The sequence below is a fragment of the Ambystoma mexicanum genome, chromosome 1p, assembly GCF_040938575.1.
Source record: "Ambystoma mexicanum isolate Mex_15411 chromosome 1p, UKY_AmexF1_1, whole genome shotgun sequence".
NCBI lineage: Eukaryota > Metazoa > Chordata > Amphibia > Caudata > Ambystomatidae > Ambystoma > Ambystoma mexicanum.
In genome coordinates, this window is record NC_090921.1 from 494007352 (window position 1) to 494025262 (window position 17911).

The following is a 17911-nucleotide window of genomic DNA, read 5'->3' on the forward strand; positions in this document are numbered from 1 at the left end:
TAGAATTGCATGACAAACTGTTGAGTGTTACACGTCAATGATGACGAGAATTTACTATAACTACTGCTGTCTGAATGAAGAAGCCTAAAGTTTAAGCAAGACGGGCGACCGCATCACTGCTGATTTCCTATTGCTTCCCCGTTTTTGTACTTGTCATTAAACGGACTTCCCTTTGCCAAACCAGTGAGTTGTCCTTATGGATTGGTGTTGGAGTAAGAGAATCCCGCACCCCATCCACCTCAGGGTGCAGCTATCTCGTCTTAAGGTACTCGAGGGTGAGCCCTGATCCCATGGGCCCATCAGAGGTCGCTCTGCCCTCTTATACACTTGGTAGCAGAGGATGGTTTTGACCATCAATTATTGATTATTGATTAAAATAAGACACCTATTAACCGTCAACACTAAGTAACTCTAGGTCTTCGGCAATATCACAAGTCCTTCGCCATTTGGCCGAGTTGACTGTGAAGCTTCCCGTGGACAATGGTAGTTTAAATATATCTAAAACTGCAGTGGGTCTGAAGGGACCGTTTTAAAAACATAAACCCTTCCATTCCTACGGGCATTGGATCAGACGAAAGACTGAAGGAGGCAGTAACGGAGGCGGTGATCCCGAGGATCCAGAGAGGAATGATGCGAGCGGTGAGTGAAACAAAAAATTGAATGCTTTGGCAAATGTCATAGGCATTACAACAAGTAAGGGAAAAGATAACGGAGGGAGGTGGAGAAAACAAAACAATCAGAAGTAGAGAAGACTATATATATATATATATATATATATAAGGGGATGATAACTCCAGAATAATTGAGAAAACAGAGGTTACTGGGGCAGACTCCCGAGAAAACAGAGATTACCAGGGCAGACACCTGAGAAGAGAGAGGATACCAGGGCGGACACCTGAGATAAAGAGAGAATACGCCTTATTTCCTGCGCTTTAATATAGCGGTCAGAAGAAACGTGAACTCAGAGCCACATAATAGGGGACGACTAGACTACTACCACCTTTAAATACGTCGTAAAAGGGGTTCGTTTGAACTCCATGTCAAATTAGAGGCAGAGATATTTGTGTCCAGCTGGTGTCTGTCTAGTCTGTCAAATATCTGTTGTACGTGTCCTGTCGTATGTCACATGTAAGGAAATTTGTCTCCTTGTTGTTTGAAATTAAGTAGAGTTTTTTTTTACGCGATGCTATAGTTAAGAGGGAATTGCACATAAATTGATGTTCTTGAGGAAATTGTTGATACAAAAGATTGGATTGGAGCTTGCAGTATTTGGTGCCCGCTCATATTGTTGGGAGTGTTGAATTTGCATGAAAGTATTGTTAGAAACAGATTTAAACATGGAAGACATTACTCCATTAGCACACCTATGTAAACCACTGCCCGAAACATGCACCCAAGCTTAAGAAATACGGCACTGAGTGGGTTAAGGGTACTGCCCACAAGATGTTTATGCCGTGGCCACAAAATGGGTCTTTATCTAAAGCCGTCTTACAGAATATGACGACTTATTTGCATGCCACATATACAGGAAAAAAACTAGAGAAACGCCTTGCTGTTCTAGAACTTTGGAAAATGTTCGAACAGTCGAAGGAAGAAGAGCCACCTGCTGACTGGATATTAAACGTATGCACGGAGGGGGGTGAGATGCCTACCGCGCCACCTACCCCGCCTGAAACAGAAACCGAGGGAAGTAAGCCTGAGGGACTCTATCCATTAAGAGAGCTTAAGGCAGCCACGGGGTATAGCAACCCTGCATCTGAGCCACCTATGTACAGTAGTAATAACAATCAGGGGAAGGATCAGGATAAGAATCTTACCTCCCAGTCCCGAGGGACAAGGAGAGACGCGATGATGAGAGGAAGGACCAGGCACAGACAAGTACATCTCTCGATAAAGAGAGAGAGGGAAAGAAATGGAAAGGAGGTAAAAGAACTGATGAGATAGCAGTCGCTAAAGACAAATGGATGGGAGGACAGATATTGTTGAAACTCGATGGAAAAAGAAGTGATGATGTGAGACCTAAGGAAAGGTCAGATGAAGCACAGAGAAGGGAGAAGGAGAAGGAAAGGAGTTAAGGGACAAAAGGATAAGAAGGAAAGATAGGCTAAGGCGAGAACAACTATATCGTGAGGAGCAAGAAAAGCAGCTCGATCGCAAACAGAAAGCAGCCTATGACCAGTACAGACAGAGACAGCTAAAGTTGGAAGAAAAGCAAAGGGTACGGGAAAAAAGGATAAAGAGACAAAAAGATGAGGAAGTTCGAAGGGCAGATGAATGTAGAAATTAAAGGAGAAGGGAAGAAGATAAGGTCAGAGAAGAGGCGAGGAAGCACAAAGAATTTGATGATGATATTAAACATAAGTGTAGACAGCGCGCACGCGATCTCGAATATCTGGAGCGGGAAGTTAAAAAACCCAATCCTGTTGTAGAATGGGAAGACATTGAATAATTCTTTCCTGCATACGACTCAGTACCAGGCACGATTGGGGCAAATATTGAAGATGACTTCGACACCAGAAGCATCAGGGAAATGATCGATAAAATATATGATGAAATGGGGCGAGAACAAATGTCCCAAAGGGAAAGGGAAGACGAACGCTTGGAGAGCACTCAGCTGTATGACACTGAGGATGTCAACCGAAGTATTTGGAGCAGGAGACTGTCCCTGGACAGACTAGAAATCAGTAAAAACGCTGATGACACTAGGAGTTGCGTGAATTGGGAGCTATCAGCGTCCGACTCTGGAGAGGAAACGGAGTGCGAGACAAATAAAGATGGGAGACGGCACGAAAAGCGGCTCCCAAGGGACAAAGGGGTACGATGGTCAGACGCTAGCGAGTCAGCACCAAGGACATCAGAGTCTGCCACGCAGTCTGACCAGCATGAAGGAACACCCCATGGTCAGAGGGGGTGTCAGCACCCGCCTATGTAGACAGGTTGTGGACGTTGCCAGGCAGATGGCAATGTGAGAATGTTACCCCAGCGATAGACAGGAGTGCTATGGAGGAAGAGAAAGAAGGCTGCACATTCCAATTTCTGCTATTAGAAAATGCGGAGCAAGACCACAATATATTCCATGGCCACACATGGATCGAGAGAACCTGAAAAACAAGCTTCCAAAGCTGGAGCCGGGAAGTGGATACACGAGTTAGAATAAATGACAGGGGGTGTCACGTTAGCTATAGGGGACATTAAAGGTCTCCTGATCACCATACTTGGTGAAAGAGCAGACGATGTGTACCCTGGTGTAACCATGATTAACACTGCACACAACGGAGCGCCATTTAATAATTGCAGAGTAGCAGTATGGAAAGCGCTATGAGTGCTGTACCCGGACACTTCCGATATGGGAGCTATAATGACTCGAAAAATGAAGAAGATCCGTTGATTTATATCAAGAATTTCCAAGACGCGTGTGTGCTCGAAACGCATGAATCTTGGACGAAATCTATACCAGTGTTTTACCACATATTGTGCCAAGGGTTGCTAGAACCAGTGCAGAAACAGCTCAAGAAATTGGTAGGGGTAAAGTAGGGGTAGAGGCTAAACCTTGGGCAGAAATACAGTTAACTATCGCACATTACTGTAGATTGTTGCAAGAAAAGAATCGGAAAAAGGAGGCAACACGAAAGGGTGAGGAAGCGAAGCTGGTGCAAAAGAAATTATAAAACTATGCTCTTGAAGGAGCCATGCTAACTAGCCCAGCTGAACAAAACTTACTACAGGTGGCTAACCCACAGCAGAATAACCAAGGTAACGTAGGACAGTACCCAAGGGGAAGAGAATTTAGAGGAAGAGGATGGCAGAGTAATCAAGGAGGGTTCCAAGGCAATCAAGGAGGCTTTCAAAATGTGCAAACGGGCAGCCCAGCAATCTCAAATGGACAAATAATCCGACCACCGCCAGTATGTTGGCTGTGCGGAATGACGGGACATTTAGCGCGCATGTGCAGAGGTCAAGGCGCATGGCAAAATGGCCAAGGAATGGGAGCAGGCACGGCGAATCCACCTGCAACCTCACAACAGGGTGGTTCACAGAATCACACGGTGCAGCAGCAAGTGCCAGGCGTGCAGCAGGGTGCGCAACAAGGGGTTCAACCCCCGAACTTGGGGAATTTGCCACAAGGGCAAATGTCTCAGGGCACAAACTCCGGAAGGGGAGGCAACCCCGGGAATGGAGAGAATCCACAAGTGTACAGTGGACAGAACTTATATATGAACTGGGACAGCTCACTGGGAACCCTGATGTGATCTATCCTATCAGTGACACCAGACCCTAATAGGGAAACAAGGGTGAATGTCGTCATAGGGGGTAAAGAATATTCCTTTTTAGTTGACATGGGTGCAACACGCTCATGCATACGAGAAGGCAAGTTTTCCTTGTCTGGCGAGGCCATAGATACTTCAAGTTTTGCAGGAGCTCACAGTCGAGTTCCCTTTACGGACGCACTCCCAGTCTCCGTAGGAGAGTGCGAAATGAATGTACCGTTATTATATTCACGTCAGACCCCAGTAAACATTTTGGGTCGAGACTTAATGACAAAATTGAACATGACGATCTCGTTCACGGAGGAGGGCATAGTATGCTCCACTCCAGGAATGCACATTATGCAAACGTGTGCGAAATGATAGGGAATACTTTGGACACATAGCCATGAGAGCTATACCATTAGAGCCAGAAGTTTTCGCATATGGCATGCGTGTGCTTATGGCAGGATTACCAGGCCTCGCAGATAGAACTATGAGAACCCCTGATGAGTTTCTATTTAGATCAAGAATACCTATGCATGAATAGGAAGGACAACTATTTCCCTTAATGATACATGCTGCAGCCGTGCGAGGGAAAGTAGCATTGGTCGAAGGCTACGATGATGAAGGCAGACAATGGTGTGCGATTGTCACCATTGAAGAAGGGTATTGAGTGACTGACGTCACCGATGACGATCTGTTTGAAGAACAACCAGACTCAGAAGAGACACAGGTGGAAGTGAGTCTCATATTTTGGGTAAAAATGATCAAAAGAGAAGTGCCTCAGCGAATGATGTTGGCGCTGATACGTCCGGAATACTTTGACGATGACATGGCCCAGGTGCCTGTCTCAGTATGGACTACAGGACCCTATGACGTAGGCCACCTGAAGGGGGTGGGAGAAGTGAAAATTAAACTGAAACCAGGAGCAATTTTACCGAGAGCCTGACAACATCCCATGTCCAGAGAGGCAGATGAAGGAATCGCAAAGACAATTTCCGCCATGATGGACCAGGGCATCTCAATGACGTCAGAGTCACCATGTAATACAGTGATTTATCCTGTCAAGAAATCAAAGGGAGGGTATTGGCGTTTAATCCAAGATTTAAGAGCATTAAATGATATTGTTGAAGCCGACTTCCCTCTAGTCCCTAATCCGTCTACAATCCTATGTAACATACCCATCGAGGCAAAATATTTCACGGTGATTGACTTGAAAAATGCCTTTTTCTCAATCCTATTGCGCCGTGATTCTCAAGATCTGACGTCATTTACATTCAGACAAATGCGTCTAAAAAGCACGTGCTGGCCACAAGGGTACTGTGGGTCCCCGTCCATTTTCAACAGAGTCCTACAGATGGACCTAAGCAATATTGCATGAGAAAGTGTTGTCTTGCAGTACGTGGACGACATCTTGATCTGCAGCACCACAGAAGAAGAATGCAGGTGTGATTCTGTTCAACTACTGGCTATACTGGCTGAGAAAGGATATAAGGTTGACAAGGAAAAAATGCAATACTGTCAACAGGAGGTGCTGTAAATAGGCCAGCTAATTTCACACAAAGGCAAGAAGGTGACCCCAGAAAGAACTGAAGCCATCATGAACACGGCTAAGCCACTCACGATAAAGCAAATGCAGAGCTTTTTAGGCCTGTGCAATTATGTTAGGGCATGGGTTTTCGATTACAGCTCATGTACCTAACCCTTGCTCCAGGCTTTAAAGAAGGCCCAGGTAACAAAAGAAAAGATTGAATGGACTGAGCCAATGGAAAAGGGGTTTGCAGAACTCAAGAGAGCGATTTGTATGGCTCCAGTTCTCGGGATTACTAATTACGCAGAGGAATTCTACCTGTTCTTGCACACAGATGGCAGCGTTATGACGGCAGTATTCGCTCAAAGAACCTCGTTAGGGTACAAGGCCCTGGCATATTACAGTGGGAACCTGGACCCAGTAATGAGAGGCCACTTCCCATGCGAACAAAGCTTAGCTGCCACAGCATTCGCCATAGATAAAGCGACAACCATTGTGATGGGATGTTCTATGACGTTATACGTCGAGCACTCATTATTTTCCATTTTAGAGAAACCAAAGGGTACGTTAACATCTCAAAGAGCTTCTGCCTATAAAGTGATTATATCTAATCCATCGATCAAAATAGTTCGATGTAAAACAGTGAACCCAGCTACATTCATAGCTGAGCCAGTCACTGAAGGAGAGCCGATATATGACTGTGCAAACTATGAAGAATTCTATGATGAAATCCCCACGGTAAAAGAAAATGCCCTGGCGGGAGGAGAGATCATTTTTATTGACGGATCTTCGAGAATCAACCAAGAAGACGGAAAAAGATACACAGGCGTTGGCGTAATGAAACATATAGCAAACCGAGAATTTCGAGTACTCGTCAGTGCACGAATACCATCTCATTATTCAGCACAGGCTACAGAATTATTGGCATTGATACTCGCCATTGAGAATCACGCAGACCAGGAAGTTACGGTGTACAGTGACTCCGCCTATGTGACGTCCACGGTGCACACAGTACAGCACGCTGGAAAAGGAGGCGCTACCTCCGAGCAGACGGCACGCCAGTGCAGCACGCAGCCTTATTGCACAGGCTGATTAAGGCACTACAGCTCCCAGTGGGCACAGCAGTCATGAAATTCGCCACCCACACCAAAGGGACAGATTTCATGTCGCGCGGAAACCCCACAGCAGACACGGAAGCCAAGCGTATGGCCTCTAAAAGTGAGACGATCATGGAAGTGGAAGTGGCATGTACCCATGAGAGAATGATGGTGGCACGAACCACACCCGAAGCCTACAGTAATCTGGGGTAGACACAACTAATGGAACTTCAAGGGGAGGCACCACAGGACGAGAAGAACCTATGGAAATGTCAAGGATGTTCTTTAAACCCCTCTGATGGATTGTGGAGGCAGATCAGCACCAGTAAGGCGGTAATGCTTGTAGCCCTACTAAAAATAGCATTGGAGCAATTGCATTATCCATTACACATGTCGAAAGAAAATCTAGCAGCAACCCTCGTGGAAGACTGGTTTATACCGAATTTAGCAGAGCATGTTGCATTCTTTATGGTGAACTGCCAAATCTGCCAGCAATTCACCTCTGGGCACACATTAAAAGTAGTGAGAGGAGACATCCCCCGGCCAAATGGGCCTTTTCAGCACTTACATATCGACTATGTCGACATGATCCAAGTGTGTAACGGGTACAGATACTTAATTGTAGTGGTGTGTCCATTCTCTCGATGTATAGAAGCAGACCCATGTACACACCCAGACTCTACCTGTGCGGCCAAATTCCTGGTGAGGGAAGTGTTCCCTAGATGGGGGGGGTGTGAAGTGATGAGATAAGACAATGGGGCTAATTTTGTAAATACAGTCTTTGAGCAGATTAGCTTGTTGCTTGGTATAAGGCACAAGTTCTCGTCGGCGTATCATCCGGAAGGTAATGGTGTTTGTGAGAGGCTAAACGGCTTGTTAAAGGAAAGGATAGCCAAGTTGAAGCTTACTCTAAAGAGGGGATGGTCTCACTGCCTTCCACTGGCATTGTATGCTCTTCGGAACCAACCAGGCTCCGACCATCATCTTACGCCGCACAAGATAGTCACAGGAAGGAGAATGAATACGCCCCCAACCCCTGGAGACAGAACTAGATGTGATGCCCAGTCAACCCAAGAGGTCCTGGGAACCAAAATGAACAAATATTTGAACTGCATGACATCCAGCCTTACTGTAATTTCAGACCAACTGCAGCGACGACGTAAAGGGTGCAGCTCAGCACAAAACACAGCAGGAGACACTGAAACAGACGCAGTTCAAGGTCTACGTGTTCCACTCATTTTCCCAGGAAATGCTGTACTCATAACAAACTAAACGAGGAAAAAGTGAGACGAACCGAGATTCAATGGTCCTTTCATCGTGGAGGATTGCACACCTTCAGCTGTGAAACTGCAGGGCAGGAGAGCATGGATGTTTCTCAATGACATTAAGCCCTACATCGGAGAAAGCCCTCTAGCTGCACCCCACTGTGAAGAAACCACAGACAACGGGGAAGAACCACAGCATGTGCAGACGAGGTCCATGACGAGGAAGAAGGGCGCATGAGCAGCAAGCCAAGACAGAAAAAACCCTTGTGCAAGTTGTGGCTTAAACTGGACATTTCCTCTAAGCAAAAGGGGGATAAGGACATAAACGGACACTCTGTGCATCCTAGTTGCAGGGTGAAGAAGAAAACTGCGCATTTAAGCCACAACACTTTTGTTGACAAGAAATTGTAAATCAAACCACACTTAAGCGTTGTTGAGAAACAAGACTCTAATAGACTGTGATCAAGGACTTTAAGAGTGAAACACCGTATCCTGAATCATCAAATATCAAGACTTTGTTTGGCAGCACTTATGGTGCCCCCAGTAGAGACATCACAAGGGACGTACTCACCTATTTCCAGTTAGTATTGGAATCATATCCATCACTAGCAGGGAGGATCACCAGTGTCTCAGACTTTATCCAAGATCCTGCCAACAAGAAGATAATCTGGCAGCTACTTACCGTCATCACAGAAGCCTTAAGTGTACTGCCTGAGTACAGCGAAAAAGGACGCAAATGCTTCCACTGCAGGCGATTATAGATGAACTCATCAATATGTTTTTCTTTCGCATCATAGAGAAGTGCCCAGCTATTGTCGGGAGAACCACAGACACTCTCACGTTTATTCGAGATCCAGTAAACTCTGAACATTTGAGCCAGCTGTGGACTAAACTCAGTTACTTAGTCGCAACCCATGCATCAGGAAAGTGCAAGGACTGTGATCCAGAACCCAGCAGGGCATGACAAATGTCCCTGTCACCCGAGGACAGCCGACTGGTGCACTACGTCCTCTTTCGCCTAGTCACTGACTTTCCAGAAATGGTGGGGAGACCTATCGAGGTTGACATCCTCACATTCATCAGAGACCCAGCTAACGTCGCACAGATGGGAACGCTCCTCCATGTCATCATGCTACAAGTGGAGCTGTCCAACTTTCAGAGAGATTATATGAGGATATTCCAGTGAAACCTTCCGCCGAGGGACAGATCGAGGAAGCCGAGGCAAGCACTTCATATTTCCGCCGAGGGACAGATCGAGGGAGCAGAGACAAGAACGTCGCCTTTATTTGTTTTGATTGACATTTTTTCCATTTCTTCACATTAACAGTGTCCAGCATGTCCTCAGAACTGAAGCAGATTCGGGGGGTGGACTGGGAACTTACGTACTTCGACCATGCACAGTAAAGGTGACTCACCAAAGCATTAGTCTAATCTATTTTTCCATAGTATAGCAAGAGAACTGTATCCTGTATCGAGAGACAATCATCACCCGCAAGAGGGGGGACACTTGTGAAGCACCAGGCACTTTATGACACAAACTGGTCGAGAACAATATAGAATTGGGGGAAAAAAACTAACATTGACAATGAGTAGATGATTGAGATGGGGGCCCAGAACAGTAACCTGGTCCTCCCACAAGCAGAGGGGTGCCCTCGCTTCTCTGGAAGGAAATGCTGCTGTTTAACCTACTGCACTATCATGTACCTATGCATTGTGTTTATCATTATTTTGCTATCTTTAATGATCAGAACTGCATTTTTCATTGGTGAACGAAGCGTTCCAATTTCAGTGCACCCACCCGATGGTGTACGCATGAGTCCCACAAAAGCACCCAGACCCTATATAGTTATTCCAGTCCCGAGGAAATCTGATGGTAAGGCAAACGAACTCAAAATTAATGTAATTAGCAGTGATACATACACACTTGTGGTAACGAATGAAGAGAAAAGCTGGAGACAGGGTTAGCACGGAATGGATGAAAATAGAGCCTTGACAACTACACGCACCCACACACTGAATGCACACGAACCAGGGCAAGTGTCAATGGCCACAGAACCTCAAGCGAAGGCAACAGAGAGCACAAGACTGCCTACCGAACAACCAGTCCCAGTAAATAATGAGAGAGACTGAAAAGAATAAAGTGAAAGGCCAACTAAAGCAGACATAGCAAAATCCCTCAAGAAGACAGAAGCGGCTAAGGGAGAATTCACTGCAAGGACACAAATGTTGATAGATCATTTATTCCTGTTTATAGATAGAGCCAAGAAACGGCAGGAGGAACTGAAAAATAAAACCGCAGAGACTGTATTGACAAGCACACAAGTTCCAACACAGGGAACAAGCACCAGGCCCACGATGCAGCCATACACTGGGCCGATGACAGGCGGGTAGTTGATAAAGGCACTTATAGAGGGCAGGAAAAAAATGCAAGAGGAGAAGAAGAGAATTGCAAAACCCCCACCTACCACATCGATGCAGATAAAGAAACCTGCTCCACCGACCAGCATGCTCGAGAGACCCCCAGCAAGGAAAAGTCACACAGACGCGTTTAGAGATGTAGTTGTAGCTAACTACAGAAAGACACTAAAAATCAAGAGACGCCCACATGAAGTTAACAATGAACTGAACGACTACCTGGATAGTACAGCACATCTAGGAAACAACATTTGGTACCAGCACATGAAAGAAGTTGGAAGACGAAAGTCAGAAGGAGAATGTTTCGTTTGTGCACTCCTACCGTACAGCATGGGGAAATCCAAGATCTTTGTGGCAGTAGAAATTGATGTCCCGACAGCACACTGTCTTTCACACGTAGCGATGTGCAACACCAGAGGACAGTTTATGGGGCGGGATGCCTCATTGATATGGGCAACTGAAACGGATTACCCCGATGAAGATGGCCACGTCCAGGACATTAAGATGAGAAATAGAGCTCATACTAGGAATCACGTGATCAGGTATGAAAATCCTGAAGTTAAAGGAACAGGAATAAGATGGGAAATAAACCCGAGACTGAACGTCCAGGGAAAACCTCCAGAAGAAGCTCAAATTTGGAAAAACAGAGGCCAAATGCAGATTTGGGGGACAGTGGTTTCACCAAACGGATGGGAAAGAGTGGTGATCTGCCGAGCTTGGATGGTCCTTGGAGCCTGCAAGGAAGCAATAGAAAACTCACAAAAACTGTGCAAACCTTTATGGCCAAAACTCACAAAATTACAAACATGGGTCGAAGACAGAGGAGGACCCTTGCAGATAGTGCCGTTGGAAGGCCCAAAATTGTGCTTCAGGAACAATGGCACGAGGAAGATGGGAGAAAATCAGAACTGCGGACGAATCTTTGAAGCTCCAGGAATGACTCACGGAACCGCAGTAATTATTGATCATTACTGGGCGTGTGGATCCAAAGCATACATAAGACTGCTGAAAAACTGGGGAGGCATATGCACAATAGTGAACGTCCACGTTCCTGCACTAGTGATCCCGAAAAGTGACCTAAATATTGACAGTTTCCCGAAAGCAGATGCCCACCTGAGGAAAAGGAGATCTGTAGAGCTGCTATCCCGAATTAAGAGAGAAAATTACATTTCTGCCAAATCAGAAGAAGCATTCCATGCAATCCCGTATGAGCAGAGGCTTTTCAGCCTCACCTCATCAGTGTTCACAACGATCTAAATACCAAATGGTTGCAGATAACCAGATGGGAATTATTACAGACCATCAACACCACCATAAAAGGATTCAACGCGATTAAAGAAGAACTAAGAGCAATCCGATTGATGACTCTACAGAACAGATATGTACTTGATATGATCACAGCGATGGATGGAGGTGTTTGCAAAAAATCGGAGAATCATGTTTCACATTTATACCTTCGTATGACGAAGAAAATGGAACTTTAACAGAAGCCATAAGTATGCTGACAAACCTACAGAACCAGATGATCGATGAAACTGACAAAGTTGATGATGACAGCTGGTTTGGAACACTATTCTCATGGCTTCCACAATGGATGGCAACATATTCAAGTTCCTGGGAGCCCTGCTACTGAAGATACTATTATGATTTTGTGTTATCAAGATAATCATCTCACAGTGCCAGAAAACTGCGAAGAAAGCCATAGGGATGAAGATCATGATCGATGTCAAACCAGGATGGAAGCCCAGAGACCTGACTGATGAAGAAATAAGAGACTTTGTGAAGGCCAGCGAATATGCGCCAGAAGGAACAAAGTTTGTGTATCCCAGAAAACGAAGAAGTATGAAGGAAAATGGGTCTATTGCAGCCCAAATGGACAATGCCAGCTGATGACCTGGAACAAAGACGAACATGTAAAAACAGCAGGAAGTTTGAAAGGAGTGATACAAATTTGGACCCCAAAGAGACACTCCTTCACACCATCATGTACTAACCCTGAAGACGAAGAAATGGATGTAGAAGAACCAAGTAAGACGAATCCAAAGGAGGAAGCAGAAGTGGTCGATGAACCAACCAGAGGGGGGAGTGTAGAGGAGGTCCCAGATATGGCCTGCGCTCCAGCCACCCATTTTGAAATACCAGGGACATACTCACCGAGATATGTGACATATGAGGAGCATATAAACCAACAGAGAGCAACACTAGGGCTCTGCCCAGTGCCCATCAGAAGAGCCGTACCTGTTGAAGTGCCAATAACCAAACAACCATGGGCAGCACGGTACCCACTGAGACAACCGTACCAGCAGCTGACACGAAATGAAGACTACTTACAAACTGTCCCCGGAGAAACCCAAAGGGCCTTCATTGAAGGCAAATGGTGATGACACAAGGGCCCGGACAGACATACAGATGAACGAAACGACAATCAAAAGACGACACGCAAGGACGAAATGTATAGAATAATGGTGTAATGGACTTGGAAGAAGAAACAATGTTGAAATATAAAGAAACGTAACCATAAAGCAGGATGACAATATGCAACTAGCTAACGCCTGTAAATAGGCTTGGAACGCAAGAAGCTAACAAAAAAGTACGGCTTGCTATGCTTAGTAGAAGAATAGAGCGGCAAGCGCCAACTATATATATCTACCGCAATGAAGTACATTATACAAGTGCGGCTCCATTTTACAAAAAAGCAGAAATGAAGCCCAGGATAGTAGGGGTCAAACAGGCCAAGATTCATACTCCAGCTAAGCTAGAAGAAACAGCGGAATCGAAACTTAGCAAGAAGCAGCTCATGCTGGGAATTCGAGGTCAACCCCAGGAAGGGAAGAGAGCGGCAACTTCGAAAGAAACTAAACTTAAGAGCATAGCAATGTGAAAGAAAAGGGCTATTGAAATATCAACATTCAGTGTCCCGCGCTAGACGGTGAGTGGCAGCTGTCTAGTGGAGTAACAGAGTGATTCCCCCTGCTCCGGTAGAAAGTAAAACATACGCAAGGCTCAAAAAGAAACCTTCTCCACATAAAAAGCAGCGCCAGAAATCAGTAAGGATCCACGCTCAATGATTGTCAAAGAATAAGAGTGTATTCGAAATGCCCTTTCTGAGACACGTGTTTCGGCGACAGACTCGCCTTTTTCAATCAGGGCTAGTAGGAGTTGATAATAGTCACGTTTAGAGTCTGTTGGTTGCTTGTTCATGGGATAAATCCTGCCTCGCAAGAGGTGAATGGTTTCTCGAACGACGGTGCCCGCAGGTGGCGTCCGGACTCCTGTTGCCGGCACTGTGCGTAGATCCTTACTGATTTCTTAAGAGCATAGCAGCCTGCCCCGTGAAGGTCGAGATAAAGAGGCCCAGGCAGGTGGCAAGGCCAAAGAGAGAATCAAATACGCAAATAGAGGTAAAATGAAGCAGATTCACAGTGTACTAACACGTGACCAGCCAAGCGCGAAGAGGTACCAACGTCTGATGTCACTCAAACCAGAGGATGCCATAAATTTTCCTGATAAGAAGCTACAGTTTCAAGGCCAACCTCAGCCAACTAATTGACACATAACCCTAAAGTACTGATTGATGGAAGGGAGGCAGGGTGAATCGTGGGGCACACTGCATCTGTTTGAACATTGTGCTTGCAGCTAATTAAAGTGGAGATTTATGCTTTTGGGTGTAACTGACCCAATCACAATGGACTAAATAATCTAGGGTCCTATAGTTAGTAGAAACGGGGGCGTGGCTTGGAGCTCATGCTGTGAGGAGGCAGAGACGCTGAGCTCCAGATGAGGCGCCATATCCAGATCCTGTAAAGGTGTTCAAAAAGGCACCACGAATCCAACAAAACAACTGTAGGGGCAGAGGAAGCGCCGTCCTACACGGTGTAATAATTTGCAACAAAATCGGACTTGGGGAAGGCGAGCAGCACCGTCCGATTCAGTCCCCCCCTCCTCTGGGGACATACACAAGATGGCAGCCGAGTCCTAGAGCCCGTATCTCCGAGCAAGGAACTGGCCGCCGACCGTACTCCAAGCAATGGGCATCGGAGACAGGACTGCGAGAAGAAACACCGCTGGATGATAACAACATCAGCCGGAGCTACACCACAGTGCGGACCATGAGTGAGCCGCCTTGGATAGCCATAAGCAGAAAGCCCAGCTGAAAGAAAAGGAAGCACAGGGAACCTACCCCTGGGAAGGCACGTGTGGCTCCAGCATCGAAGCGGGACGGGAAGAGGACCCCGCGACACCGCACCGAAGCCACAAGACATCGCCACCGAGAACTCCAACGGACTCGAGGTGAGCCAAGACACAAGCGACCCCAGCGCTGAGAAGGGAGAGAGTGTAACGCTCACCTGATTCCCGTAGAGGCGCCGGTCTTGACTGGGCGTATACCGTATCTTCAAAGGTGATGTGTAACACACGGCTGGCTCTTTGGGCTGGACCTCTGTGCACTGTATGTCTGACTCGAAGGGTAAGATGTCTGCAGATAGAAAATATGGGATTAATGAACTGGGTTATTAAATGTCTCTCTCTTCTTCCCTTTCTCTTCTCCTGTAGAACCCCGAAGGTTAACGCTCTCACCTTAGGTAAGTGAACGCCGTGCTCTCCATCTGCCTCGGGGCAGGGTGCTGTAACCAGTTTCTTCACTGGATAAGGGGAGCAGGCCTCTTGACTTCAGAGGACTGCTGTCCGTTGTTTACTGCACGAACGGTAAGTTTCGAGTAATTCTAATGTCTTTAAAAGTCTTTAGTAATGATGTCTCTTGTTTTTCAGGGTTCCGGCGATGGCGGATGACGGGCTGAAGTGAGTTGAAGATGGAGCCCGTGTGATGAATAGAAGCGCCTGGAAGCACGTAAGTAAGCGCTTGTTGCCTGCTTCACGATGCGCTCTAACTGTCTTTTTATTTTGCAGGTACAAGTTCGGAGCGGCTGCAGGGTGCCGGAATACCCACTGGGTTAGATGTGGAAAGGAGTAATGGCACGTGAGTATTAAAGTTCCCCAATGTCTTTAAACGCACCTTGTTTTGTCTTTCAGATGCGGGATGCAGCGCCGAAGGCCTCCGGAGCATGCGAAGAGTTGGTAAGCTTTTGTCTTTCAGATGCCGGAATGAAGTGCGAAGACCTCCGGAGCGCACGAAGAGTAGGTAAGCCTTTGTCTTTCAGATGCCGGAATGCAGCGCGAGGCGTTGGTGACAGCCGATGGACCAGGTAAGTGAAGCGCTGTCACTGAAGACCGTTATGCTAACCTGTTCTTTCTTGTCTTTATAGGTGTTGCTGAAGACTGGGTTCAGGATGGTAAGCCTTTTTCCTTAGGCCCAGGATCAGATGCAGAAGACACGATGAGCGTTCTGCTGCAGAGGATGCAGAATAACGCAAAGCAAGATTCATCCATCGGGTGTGGTTTAAATAGCCTCCTGTAGTGCTTAGGTGTCTCCTTCCACAGCCACGCCTAGGTAAGAAAATAGTTCCTGCTTTCCAGAAGAGTTCCAGTGTTCTGAACCTAGGGAGTGGCTCCTGCCCCACCCAACAGGAAAAGTAGTTCCAAACAGAAGAGGATCAGAGGCTCAACTGGCAGGCAAGTAAGCAGCATGGTCTGTTGCAGGTAAGTCCACCCAAGCATTATGAGCCCGGCGCTTCCAGCGCTGGGACTGGGCATATTTATGAGCCTGGTGCCACTGGCGCCAGGACGGGGTCCAAAAGGTCCCAATTGGGACTGGTTGGCACTCGGAACCTGGGTTATGGATCTGCTTCCAAGGGAGTTGGGAAAACCCTGACCTTTTGGAAGCAGAGATCATGACAGTACCCCCCCTCAAGGCTCCTCCCAAACCGGGCTTCTCCGGGGGTGTTGGCTTGTCAGGAAATGTTCGGTGAAATCTTTTGATTAGGCGAGGAGCGTGGACATATTCAGCAGGTTCCCAGGATCTCTCTTGGGGGCCGTAGCCTTTCCAGTCAATTAGGTAAAATAGTTTAGATTTGGAGATCTTGGAGTCCAGAATGCTTTTGACTTCAAACTCGAGTTCTCCATCAACTAGGATAGGTTTTGGAGATTTAGTTAGTCGGGTTTGAGGTTGCACGGGTTTTAATAGAGAGATGTGGAAGACCGGATGTATCTTCATGTGCGGGGGCAAGTCCAACTTGACCGCTACTGGGTTTACTATGGTAGTGATGGAATAGGGACCAAGGTATCTTGGGTTGAATGTGCGTGGCCCTTTTAGAGGTAGATATTTGGTGGATAACCAGACTTGATCCCCTACTTGATATTGAGGGGCTTCCTTCCGATGTTGATCTGCTCCTTTCTTGTATTGTTCTTTAGCCCTTTGAAGGTGAGAAACAGCTTCCTTAAAGTCTTGGGTGATTGTAGAATGCAGGTAGTCTACTGCTGGTGTTTCAAGATCTTGGAGAGGATCCAACTCCGAGGTTCGAGGGTGACTGCCGTACAAAAGAAAAAACAGGGTTTTCCCAGTTCCCGAATGGACAGAGTTATTGTAGGCATATTCGGCTATCCAAAGGATGTCTTTCCAAGTTTTTTCAGTTTGTTGCAGCATGCAGCGTAAATACTGTTCCTGAGTTTGATTGGTCCTCTCGGTTTGTCCGTCGGTCTGAGGGTGGTGACTGGTCGATAGTCTCACATCAATTTGAGCCGACCGACAGCAACTTCGCCAAAAATGAGAAATAAATTGACTGCCTCGATCCGAAATTAGAACCGAAGGAAAACCGTGCAGTCGGACGATGTTTTCGAGAAACTCTCGGGCCAGAGTTGCTGCTGTTGGCAAGCCTTTGAGCGGAATGAAATGCGCCATCTTGGAGAATAAGTCCACGATTACTAGAATCGTATTGTAGCCGGAGCATGGAGGTAGATCGGTGATGAAGTCCATAGAAAGCGTATGCCAAGGGCGAGGTGGGATGTCAATAGGGCGTAAGAGGCCTGCTGGTCTTTCCTTTTGACTCTTGTTTTTGGCGCATACTCCACAGGACATTATAAAGTCTCTGATATCTTTTTTCCAAGACGGCCACCAGAAGTAGCGCTTGATCTTTTCTGAGGTCTTGGCTATACCGGGATGTCCTTCCATTAAAGAATCGTGATAACAAGAGATTACTTTTTTCTGTAAATCTGTGCTGGGTAGGTATAATCGTTCTTGGAAATACAATAAGTTGTCCTTTACTGCAAAGTCCTTTCCCTGCAGATGCCAATTCTGTATGTCTGCTGGAGTTACAAGTTGCCTGGCTTTATCCTTAACTTCCTCTATGGATTGTGTGGCGATTACACCCAGAATTCTTTGTTCGGGAATGATTGGTATAGGTTTAGGGTTGATCAAGTGTTCTTCCACTCCCATCCGAGAAAGGGCATCAGCTTTACCGTTTT